The sequence below is a fragment of the Rhea americana genome, unplaced genomic scaffold (genome assembly GCF_003343005.1).
Source record: "Rhea americana isolate MKP2758 unplaced genomic scaffold, rheAme1 scaffold_241, whole genome shotgun sequence".
NCBI lineage: Eukaryota > Metazoa > Chordata > Aves > Rheiformes > Rheidae > Rhea > Rhea americana.
The window spans coordinates 845,262-856,040 of record NW_028186359.1 but is presented as its reverse complement, the minus strand read 5'-3'; positions in this window follow the sequence as shown (position 1 = coordinate 856,040).

The window sequence follows — 10,779 nt, the reverse complement described above, 5'->3', positions numbered from 1 at the left end:
TCTGCTCCGGAAAGCTGGAAACCTGGGGCATTCACGTACGCGTTTCAGACTGTGCTGCATATGTGCATCAACTACTCCTAGGGTCTAACACGGTGTTTGTTATGCTTTTAATACTAGTTGAAAGAGAAAAAGCTGGTGAGGCTCTTCTGTAGAGCAAGAGTAACGCACTGGAGTTTAATAATGCCACTTCTGAGAAGGGAATTTTAGGTTTTAAAGCCACTTTGCCTGTGAATACGCCATGCTACTTGTGCTCCTAAATTTCTGCCAGTGTCTGAAGCCGGTAACAGCGTTAATCGTCCAAGGGGCCGGGGATTGGCAGCGGCGAGCGGCTGTCACGGYGCGGGAGGAGAGCAGGGCCTCGGTTCTCGAGTATTTGCTGCTTGCAGGTGAAAAYACATTTTTCCTCGCTGCTGGTGCTGCAGACAGCAGTCCGGGATCTGAATTCCCATCAGGAAGGCTCCCGCAGGCGCAGGAGGCGGCCTAGAAGCGCAGCCGGGGCCGGAGCGCGGCGGAGAGCGCCCGTCCTCGCCCGAGTCGCGAACGCCGGCCGCGGGGATTTCAGGGGCTCCTGCGCGGATCGGGGGAACGCCGCTGCCGGGGKGGCATCCCACCGCTACGGGTGCGCGATGAGCGGGGGAAAAGCTGAGCTAGCGGAGAGCTGCCGACGCCTGGGAATGAAGGACGGCTTCTTTATTAATGCTTTTCATAAAATTCTTGTTCTTYTTCTCAACGCTTACTTCTGAGTGCTCCTTTGTACTAAGTGTGTACTACCTGTTAACAGTCGTCAGTTGAGATCTAATTTTTTGTTTTTCATTTAAATGACAACTAATTAATTTGCCATGAAGAAAAGATTTAATAACTTTTTGTGTGTTAGAGACTACAGTTCCAGAAAACTAGTTCAACGCATTTTATAAATCTCATATCTAATCAAATAGTAGGTAAATTAATACAGAATTATAACTCATTAGCAAATGATGCATTGATGTCTAATAATTCCATGCTTTCCTATTTGAAAGAAAGTAGGTTATGCTGTTGTTGAGTTGGTGCATTAAGTTTCAATGCTTTGTCATAAGCACTAAGTACTTTTAAAAATGTGTTAATTAAGAGATTACACCCACATCAACATTAAAGCATTATAGTTACTGTAATTATGAAGCTAGATTCTAGTTTTGCCAACCATGACACAATGCTAAAAAGTCTCATTGGTCTAATKTCAGTGGGATGACTCACATAATAAAAAGCAACTTTATTCAGACACAGGCAACATAATGAAATAGTGGAATCAGAGGGCCAGGCTGAGACGTGTTGTCCTGGTACAAGGAAGCTGGCAGGGTGTTTCCCTCCAGGGAGAATTTTCGTCGTTTGCAGAGGAGGGGACAAGCAGTGATGCCTTAGGCTGTACGTTCTGACTGGCATGGAGCATGTGAATTATTATGGGCTGTTTCCATAGAATATGGAAATGAAAATATGAAGGGTATAGTACAACTATCAAGAGGAGGTTTAAAACAAACTATGAATTAAGCTTGCTATTTCTTATACTCCTTCCCTGGAATCCCTTACTAACAGCTGGCTGCTGTAGGTAAGTGCAGTGGGTAAGAYGGACCTATGGTCTAACCTGAAGTTTGGTTTTTGACATATGCTTTATTAATAAAGATGGTAAAGTTAATCACTAAATATTAGATATTTACTATTAGATACAAACTTAATGAAAAATTGAGGTGAAATCTAGCTCTTAGTTAATCTTATGTATAAATACATAAGTACTATGTACTTATAAAGCCAGATTTCTGCAAAATATTGATTTTTTTGTGTAATCCAGAGTTTCTAACAAAAGATCATTTCATTCAAAAATTCTCACCTAGACTTGATTCCCAAATCCTTGGTTTTACTCAGAAACATGTCTGATAGAATTAGCTAATGTGCTAGCTAGCCCTCACCTGTCCTAACAGTGACTTTGGCAGAACAGCCAGAAATGTGCTGCATGTTCATGGATGTTTCACCTGCAGAAAAGAGCTTTTGGTCTAGTGAGAATGCAAAGTTCTGAAAATGATGTCTTTAACTATAATGCCTCAGTATTAAATACAGCTGTCAAAGAAAAGTCTCAAGTGAAATGTTCTGGTTTAGTTTTGTTTGTTTAACTCAGACTGATATATTCTGATGTCTCTACATGCAACTGCAACTCAGGTAGCAAGGTGGTACCTGAAATTTTTTGTGCCGTATCACTACAGAGATAAACAACAAACTTCTGCCCAGTGCATTGGTGTAATACTACTTATCAACACAAGTTCAAAGCAAGCTCCATTTGTACAGGATTAGCTTATCCACTTAAGCGATTTATCTTTGACAGGAATGAGGCTGATTGTATGAGGCAGAAATGCCTGCGAGGCGAGTAAATTTAATGAAGTTTGTAATGGACTGCAGAAATATCAAGGAAATGATTGAGAATATGCCACAAAAARCAATTAATTAAGGCTGTCCATCCATCTCTCTCCTGCACGGATGTTTGTTGGTCCAGGTTAACATAACTACAAGTGAACTTGCTTTCCAAGGGGTTTGGTGTCTTTGTAGCAGCCTCAGCAGGTGCAGGGAGCCCCTGTTTGCCCCTGGGTTGCCCTGGGCTGGGGGGACCTCCCTGGCCCAGGGGACCCCTGGCATCACTGTGGTATGTCACCAGGTCTTGCTCCACCAAGCTTAGCGCAGCAGCCGTACCCCGAGCAGACCCCACAGGCCCACCACGGCRTTGGGAGCAGCCATGGGTGGAAGCAGCACCGCAGGCACTCCTCCACGACCTACTTCATCGTTAACAGGCACTTCTTCCACTGCCCTCTGCTGTCCTCTGGGCTGCTGTGTGGCTCTGCCTGTGTTTTGGGGCTGTGTGTGTTGTGACCCGCTCCAAGTGGTGAGCCCGTGGATGGAAAGGAAGCCAGCCTGTAGCGCTGCCCGGACTCTGGCACCCTGGGCTGCTCCAGTTTGTGTGGCTTTGTAGCTTCTTAACTACCTTGCTGTTACACCCTTCAGTCAACCATTCCCACGTGCCATCAGTTCTGTGAGCAAGGTACCAGCAGCGTGTGGATYGTGCAGCATGGGCCACATTGGTGGAGTTACCCAAATGGATGTCCTTGCTTTGAAACGTGTGCAGCCAAACGTGTCCGCAGATGTGTGTCACTGTGCTATGTCCAAGATGGAAGGATTTAAAAATGTTTTTTTTTTTCCATTGTTGTGTTTCCCAAGCAGAACATACCAGGTAGCAGAGCTAATCCTTCCCACCAACCCGCCTTTCCTGCTCCCCCTCATCTCCTTCCTGCAGCTCCCTGTGTGTAACAGCTCACGTTGTGGCTTTGTTATTRCTCCACTGCTCTTTTTGCTTACACTGCTGTATTAGCTTTTCATTTAGAAAAGAAGGTGAGGGTGAGGAGGGAGAAGCTGGTGTTTTGGATTACCCCAAAAAAGCAAGGTCCTTTTTTCCCCTGGTAAGGCTTCAGAGAGAACAAATGGCAGGTATTACCTGCCGTTAGGCCCAGAGCCTCTGGCCTGATTCTCGGGCTGTGAGAACGTGGAAGATGATGCACTGGGTCTGGAACTGGCTGTTGCTCTCTGGCTGTGGCAAAATGGGTAACGTCAGGAGTGTGTGTTTGTAGGTCTTCCTCGCGTGCTCCCGGCATCCACATCCCCTGGGCTGTGCTTCAAGGATGCCTCTCTGCCCCTTCTCGTGGTACCTGCTCAAGACCTGTTGTCCCTGACCCTCTCGTTCCTTTTTCATGTTCAGTCTTGGTGGCAGTTTTCAGGAGTTCATACCTGCTCTGACAAGTGAACTAAAAGCAATTTGAAAGCCCTTCATCCATTTAAACATGTMCCTGTTAGCTTCTCTGAGCTCTTTTTGAGGGATTTGGCCAATAATGGTTCTGCATTAACTTTATCTCCTGCCTTTGATTTTGCAAATCTCAGTCATACCCCCTCAGGCCTCCAGAATGTTGCTCCTAGTTGCATAAAGATCACTAAGGGAAAAAAAACGCATTRTGCATATTTATTACTCCAGTTTGTGTTGTGTCTGGATGGGCGGGGAGGTGGACATGTGGGTGGCTGCGTTAGGTAAGGAATGGGACTRAAAAGGCCATTCACTGTTGTGGCTTTGTGTACAGTTATGATATAAATGCATCAAAACATGTGTTATTCTTAATTATCCCCATAGACCCACAGAATTGCTTCCCTGGTCAATTAATTTAATTACACTTTGGTTAATTATTTTTCTCAATGGTGACTTGGCTCCAGACTGTGATAGTTGTGCTGCAGAACTATAAGATGGGAGAGACTTTGGTTTGAATGACACACAGAACGTATCAGCAAAATACACATTTATAAGAGACACCTGAATTAATGACATCCCTTTGGAATGAAATGGAACAATTCATCCTCTGGATGGGAGAGGGGAAAAAAGCATTTTGTGGTGACAGTAAAATTGCTGAAAACATGTCAAAAAGACTATTTTCCCCCTCTGAATCCTGCTTTGAAACAGAACCTGGTCTAAAAATCAGGAAAGCATTTAAGCATATACTTAACTGGGCTGCAGGGGATTTAAATGTGTACCTGGGTTGTGGTGAAAGCACTTTCAGAATGCGAGCCCTCGGTAGCAGCATCTTTCAGCCCAGATAAAGACAACAGATTGTCTGCAAATACTAAGTGAGGAAAATGAACTTGCGCTGATGTTAATCTCAGCATCCTCACTGAAGCAAGGGATGTGAAATCTGGAGTTTACTAACATAATTATAAACCCAAATATTTGCCAACTTGGATCAGTTGCCTGAGATGAGGATGATGGAATGATCATTAACAAACAGCTAAGGACTGAAAGTCTTTTGAAGGTGATTTGTTGAAGTAATTGTGATTTTAAATAAAAGTAGTCATTATAATTCCACGCTCCTCACCCCTGCATGCCCCCCTGGGATTTACTGCATGAAAAACAGGRGAGGGAACTATTTTCAAACAGTTAACTTTTTAAAAAAAAAAAAAATCTTTGTGGTGGAATTATGTTTCATTGGATCATGCTGACTTAATCAGCTTCATCGTCTAGACATAGGGACRCTTTAGGAGGTATTTGCTAATTACTCTATCTAAAATAACATTTGAATGTAAATTACCCCACACAAAAATGAAGAGAACTAACTTGTGCCCCCAACACAAAATTTAGCAGAAATGCAATTATACATCAGAAAGAATGTGTGCCAGCTTTTGAGGAGAAGGTGATAGGAGACATTACTGTTTCGCTTCCAAATCTGCCTCCTCTGGTGTGCCAGGTTTCCTTCCTGCTGTTAGAGTAGCAGAATAGTGAGGCGATGCCCAATGAGAGTCTAAAAATCAAGAGAATGAGGAACAGAACGTCACTGGAAGTTGCCCAAACATACCAGGAAATGGCTAGTTTTGTGCTTTACTGACATATGTGGTCAACTCTAATTCTGCACTGTTTTCTTTGAAAATCTTCAGCTCCTTTTCTTAGGATATTTATTTGTTCAGACTTCTTTTTCCAGAGCTCGTTAATAATCATATTGATTCTTCAGCTTGCCCACTGATAAGATCTTCTCTTTCAAGGGCACTTGAATCTGAACGAATTGAGCTTGACATCTGTCTCATTTGGATGAAAATGGAAGAGCTCTGGTGGCTTTGGAGACTTCTGCGCACTCGAGCGAGACCTCCTCCTGCAACACGCATGGTCGTCCGGGTTTGCCCCCTCTGAGCTGCCCTCCTGCTGGAACACAGCTGCCCCTCACATGGCGACTTTGATAGGCCAGGAGGGACTAAGAGCGTCTTAGATATTGCTAAGAAAAACTTAGAAAACTAATCATTTACTTTGCAGAACCAAGAGGCTTGGGCTTTGGAGGAGTATACAGACTTTCAGGAGCTTGCTAGGAATACTTGTCTTTGTTTTACTTGTTATCATATCTTGTTTTACTCATTGTCACTAACGCGTTTTTGATAAACCTTGTTGTTATCTATTCTTCATGTGTCTAAAGTGCTTTTATGTTCCAGTCAAATTTCTCTCAACTCRGTGTATTAATAGCCAAGAACTAAAGTCTCTGGAGCGGCAATATCTGAGTACAGTTAATCATATGTTAGGGATCCTTAGATGCTTGAATCCAGATAAGGAGCAAAGAAGCTTGAGGCTGTAGTAGTGCATTCAAGCTATGATGTACTCAAAAACTTTTAAAGAGTTGCTAATATAAAAAGCACATAGTCTCATATAGATACGTTGTCTATCTGTGATGRATTGGCATTATGAAATGCAAACTAAGATCACTTCATGTAGTTGAGTATAGAGTTTTAAGTATAACTTTATTGTGGTTTAAAGCCTTTGGTCAAGTAGCTGGGTTTGATAATTGAGGTGATTTACTAGGGTGCACAGCTCTTCAATTCGCTCTTTGATATAAACAAGGTAATAAATTGAGTGCATGGGGACATGTCTATTAAAAGCCAAAGTAAGAATGAGTGAAACCCCAGGTGCATTGTCAAGATTAATAAGCCTGCCGGATAAAACTGGCCTCGTGCCAGCTAACGCTAGGACTGAGTGATGAACCAAGCTAATATGGATCGACTACAAACAACAGAAAAACAAATAGAAAGCGACGAGCAAAGGGGAAAATATGAAACGTACTAATAAGCTGAATAACTAGTTATTGCAAAATTTCCATAAAAATATAACTTTTTTTTTTAGCCACAGAGCACTTCTAGTTAGCGTTTGATTCCCTTCCTTTTGAATATGAGAATATTTTTTGACTCTSTAAAGCATCTGGCCTGACGGTGCACCCCTGCAATGACAGTAACGGATCCCCTATTGTTACCAATTTTGTTCAACAGATGTTAGTAACAGACAAGGAAGAAAAATGAGAAGGAATATTGGACGAGAAAAGCTACTTAATGCGAATTCTTTCACCAGCGAAAAGCTTATTATGGAAATATCAATTAGAAGAATTAGAGAACCAGCTTRGGAGAGCTCCGCGGCGCCTGCCCCGCGTGCCGCCGGCGGAGCTGAGCAGCGGGAAGGAGAAGGGGCAGGGAAAGCAGCCGGGGGCCCGGGCAGCCCTCCCGATCTCCGAACGCGCGCGGAGCAGGTCCGTCTGCGCACCGCGGCTGGCGTGTGGTTTGGGCGAAGGAGYGCGAGGAGTCTCTCCCGTGGGGTGAGCCGGCACCGGGAACCGGGCGGCAGCCCGAAGGCGGCGCGGGAACGCCCGGCTCCCCGCGCCGCYGCCGCCGCCGAGGTCTGCCGYCCCCSRGSYGGACCGTCCCTTGGCTCCCGCGCAGCCTCGGAACCGCTTCGGGGCGCTTCTGGGGCGCAACCGGGCACAAAATAGCGGTGAGGCTCTTCCCTATTTGCGGAGGGTGACTAACGAAGGCTCTCAGACATCSCCCTTTAAAAACCTTTCCATCACGTAAAACCCCTTCTGTCATCTCATTCCTTATTTTATTTYATTTCATTTCACCTCATCTTTCATTTAATGCAAGCTGTCAAAAGCAGCTTTTGCTATTTTTTTTATTTTTTAATCTTTCTGTCATATTTGCTGACAACCCAAGAGACAAGATTTTCAGGCTAAAACTTCAGGAAATGTAACCAGTGTGCTTGTACGTGCTTGTGTGAAAATAGCAAGTGGTGGTAATCAGTTCAGATGAACACATTTGTTGGAGTGGTAAAATAACTATGGAAGTTGCRTTTTCCTCAAAGGTGCATGGAGGGATAAAAATTGTTCTAATGTTTGCCAAATTCCTCCAGCTTCACAAGGGCTGAGACTTCACCCGCTGCTTCGGTTCTTGTTTCCTCCTGTAGAGCGGTGTCTTCTAAGATGGTGCGAAGTCTGGAGACCCTTTGTACGTGCARTCGGTGGTGTTCTGGGAATGCAGCCAGAAATGCCGATTTATCGTGTGAGGTTTACGGGGAAAGTGGCCCAGCAGGTGTGCGTTAGGTCCTGCTGCCGCCGGGTCTGACCGCACCAAGCTCCTGCTGAAGCTGGCTTCGCTCTAAAGCCGCGGTACCCTGGCAGGCTTATGAAAAAGGCTCAAATGCGAAGAGGAATTTGTTGTTGTCTTTTAATTCGGATCTAACAGCTTTCAGCAGCGTCAGGTCATCATTCACCTTAGAAGGCTGAATGGCCTAAATTGCTCTGCTGCATATTATGTGTGAGTGCGCCACAATAAATAATGCAGGAAAACAGCATGAAAGGTCTAAATGAAAATTTTAATAGAGTTTTTTTAGTTTGCAATCATTCAAATCTTCCTCTGTTCAGAAAAAACATCTGTGACACATCACCATTACAAAAAAAAAAAAAAAGAAAAATCATTCACAACTTGCTTATAATAATGTTCCACTTCTAATTAGTTTAGAAAAAGGTAATAAATCATTAATAGATGTAAAGAGCATGTTATAAACATGGAATAATTTGCTGTAGATGGTTACAAGATGTAAAAATGCTTTAAGCCAAGCATTAATTTGTTGGACCAGCAACTTGTTAGAATATCAGGCTTTGGAGAGAGAAAAGAGGTAAAAGGACAAATTTTAACTCCCTGGCGCTTCCTCCGCGCTCCCRCCCAGCGCGCGCAGGCTTGTTGGCTGCGTCGTGCAGCTGCACGACTTCCAGAGCAGATACAGACATCTCGGAGCCGAGGGCGCTGGGCGTACGTCTGTCTGTCCCCTGCGAACGGACACCTCCATCTGTTCTTTCCCGTAACGTAAGGATAAYGGCGTTACGTCGCCTCGCAGGAGTCTTTGGAGAATACCTGTTTGTAAAACTGTGACTCRTGAGGACCTGCAGTCGGGGGAGGAAGCAGCCCCCAGCCGGTGTTTGTTCTGTTGCAGAACCTTTGGTATTAATAAAGGTGCTTGGAGAACAGATAGGCACCTTTGTTGCACGTGAATAAATATATATGAGTATGTTCATAAATGTGCATGGGGTGTTAATCCATTTTTGGACTAAGTCAATAATTGTAGAAGAAACCAAATATTAAGGAAAATGAGCAAATGCTCAGACTTGCACAAAAAATCTGAAACCAGTAAAACATTCAGCCTTAGTGAACTTTGTTTAAACCAGTGGATCTTTTGGAAAAATATTAAGGAACATAATCAAACCAGATAAAGCAGCAAATATTGACAGTATGGATTGTCCAAAGCTCCTGAAGCAAAGGAACTACATTGTGGTTACAGTATTTTATGGTTGACTTTCGCACTGAGGAAGAAAGGCTGGAGCTGTGCCTCTTACGCATAGAAAAGCTGTGACTGGCAACCCTGAGGGGAGGGCAAATCCTGTTAGGTTTCGAGTGCTTCCAGGTTTCAGTATTCTCCCTAATAACTTCCGTAGCTGAAAATTAATTACTAACAGCCGGGGAAAACGCTGACTGTCTTCTCTACCTTCAGCAATGCCTGGGCGGAGGCACGGAGCCTCCTTCCCTGCTCGTCCTTCGGCCCTCGCGCCAAGGGACAGGACGACGACTCTGTTCTGGGAGCTTAAGTGCTCAGAGATTAGCAGAAAGCAAACACCAAGAAGTAATAAGCATGATCTAATTGGATTTCCTGTTGGAGCTGAATGAGTGCTCAGAGATGCTTCTCTAAGCCCCAGTTGTCTACCTTTTGCTTCCTTTATTTTGGTGGTTGAAAGCTGTTTAGGTACAGTAGGCAAATACCTGACCTTCAAAGCAGAGGGAGGAAAAACTTAACAAATTAGCATGCCTGTTTTAAAGCATGTATAGTGGGTGGTATTTTTTGGCTGCCAAAGCCCTGTGCTGTGGATACAAGACATCAAGGCCAGGGATATTTCAACACACATTTTATCAGCAGTGCAAACAGACACTTAACACAAGGCATTTTGCATACAGAACTTAATGTATTCACTTCGGTGTGATATTTTTAGCTCCGAAGTGCAGTCATGTGAATGGCTGATCTGTTTTGTGTTGGCYCTGTAGATTGCAGACATATGTTGGAGTAAAAGTGGCAGGGAAAGCATGACTKAGATAGACATAAATCCTTTTAAGATCAATTATTGACGTGCTCCTTAGAAAACCACCTTGCTGAATTTGCTGTGCTGGTGAAGGAAGGTTAATGTCTCCTGCTCGCTAATGAAACACAGCATCTTCCATCAGGCACAGAGGTGTCTTTAGTTCCTTGTGCTCTGCAGTTGGRTCCCACATTCATATGTTTAAATGCAATATGAGTGCTGAAGAAAAGAAGCAAAAGGAAAAGTTAGAACAGTCAAGCCARTGAGAAGAGGCAATTTAGTTACATCTTTCAATGTAGTTACTCAAATCCATAGTAGTAGACTCATTAAAATGTGCTTGTACTCAATATACACCAAGAAATAATCCAGGGTAGAATGTTATTACAATGATCATAAAATAGAGTGARCAAGCTCAATTTTCATTTTAATGTAAATTGTTTTTAAATCTATCATAAATTTGATCTCAAAATCAGTCATAAAGATATACACTTGAACACAGTATGTTTGGCAGTAAGAAAACTCCTGTATGTTTGAAAACCAAACAGTTCTCTTTCCACTGAAGGAAATACTTTGTTCCACTTTAATTTTTTTCAACTCCTTGGCTGTATAAAAAYTTCAAAAATGCCTTGCATCAACTCCAACCAATTAAAATAGTTTGCAGCCACAAAGAAACCAAAATAAAATTTTAAAAACTGTGTCTCTAATGAGCCATTCTGTTTCTTTTTTTGACTTGATGAAATAGGAAAATTCTTTGCATGAAAGCTCCTATTAGTTAGGTGCTGGACCACGGTCAGGACTTTTGGAGGACCAG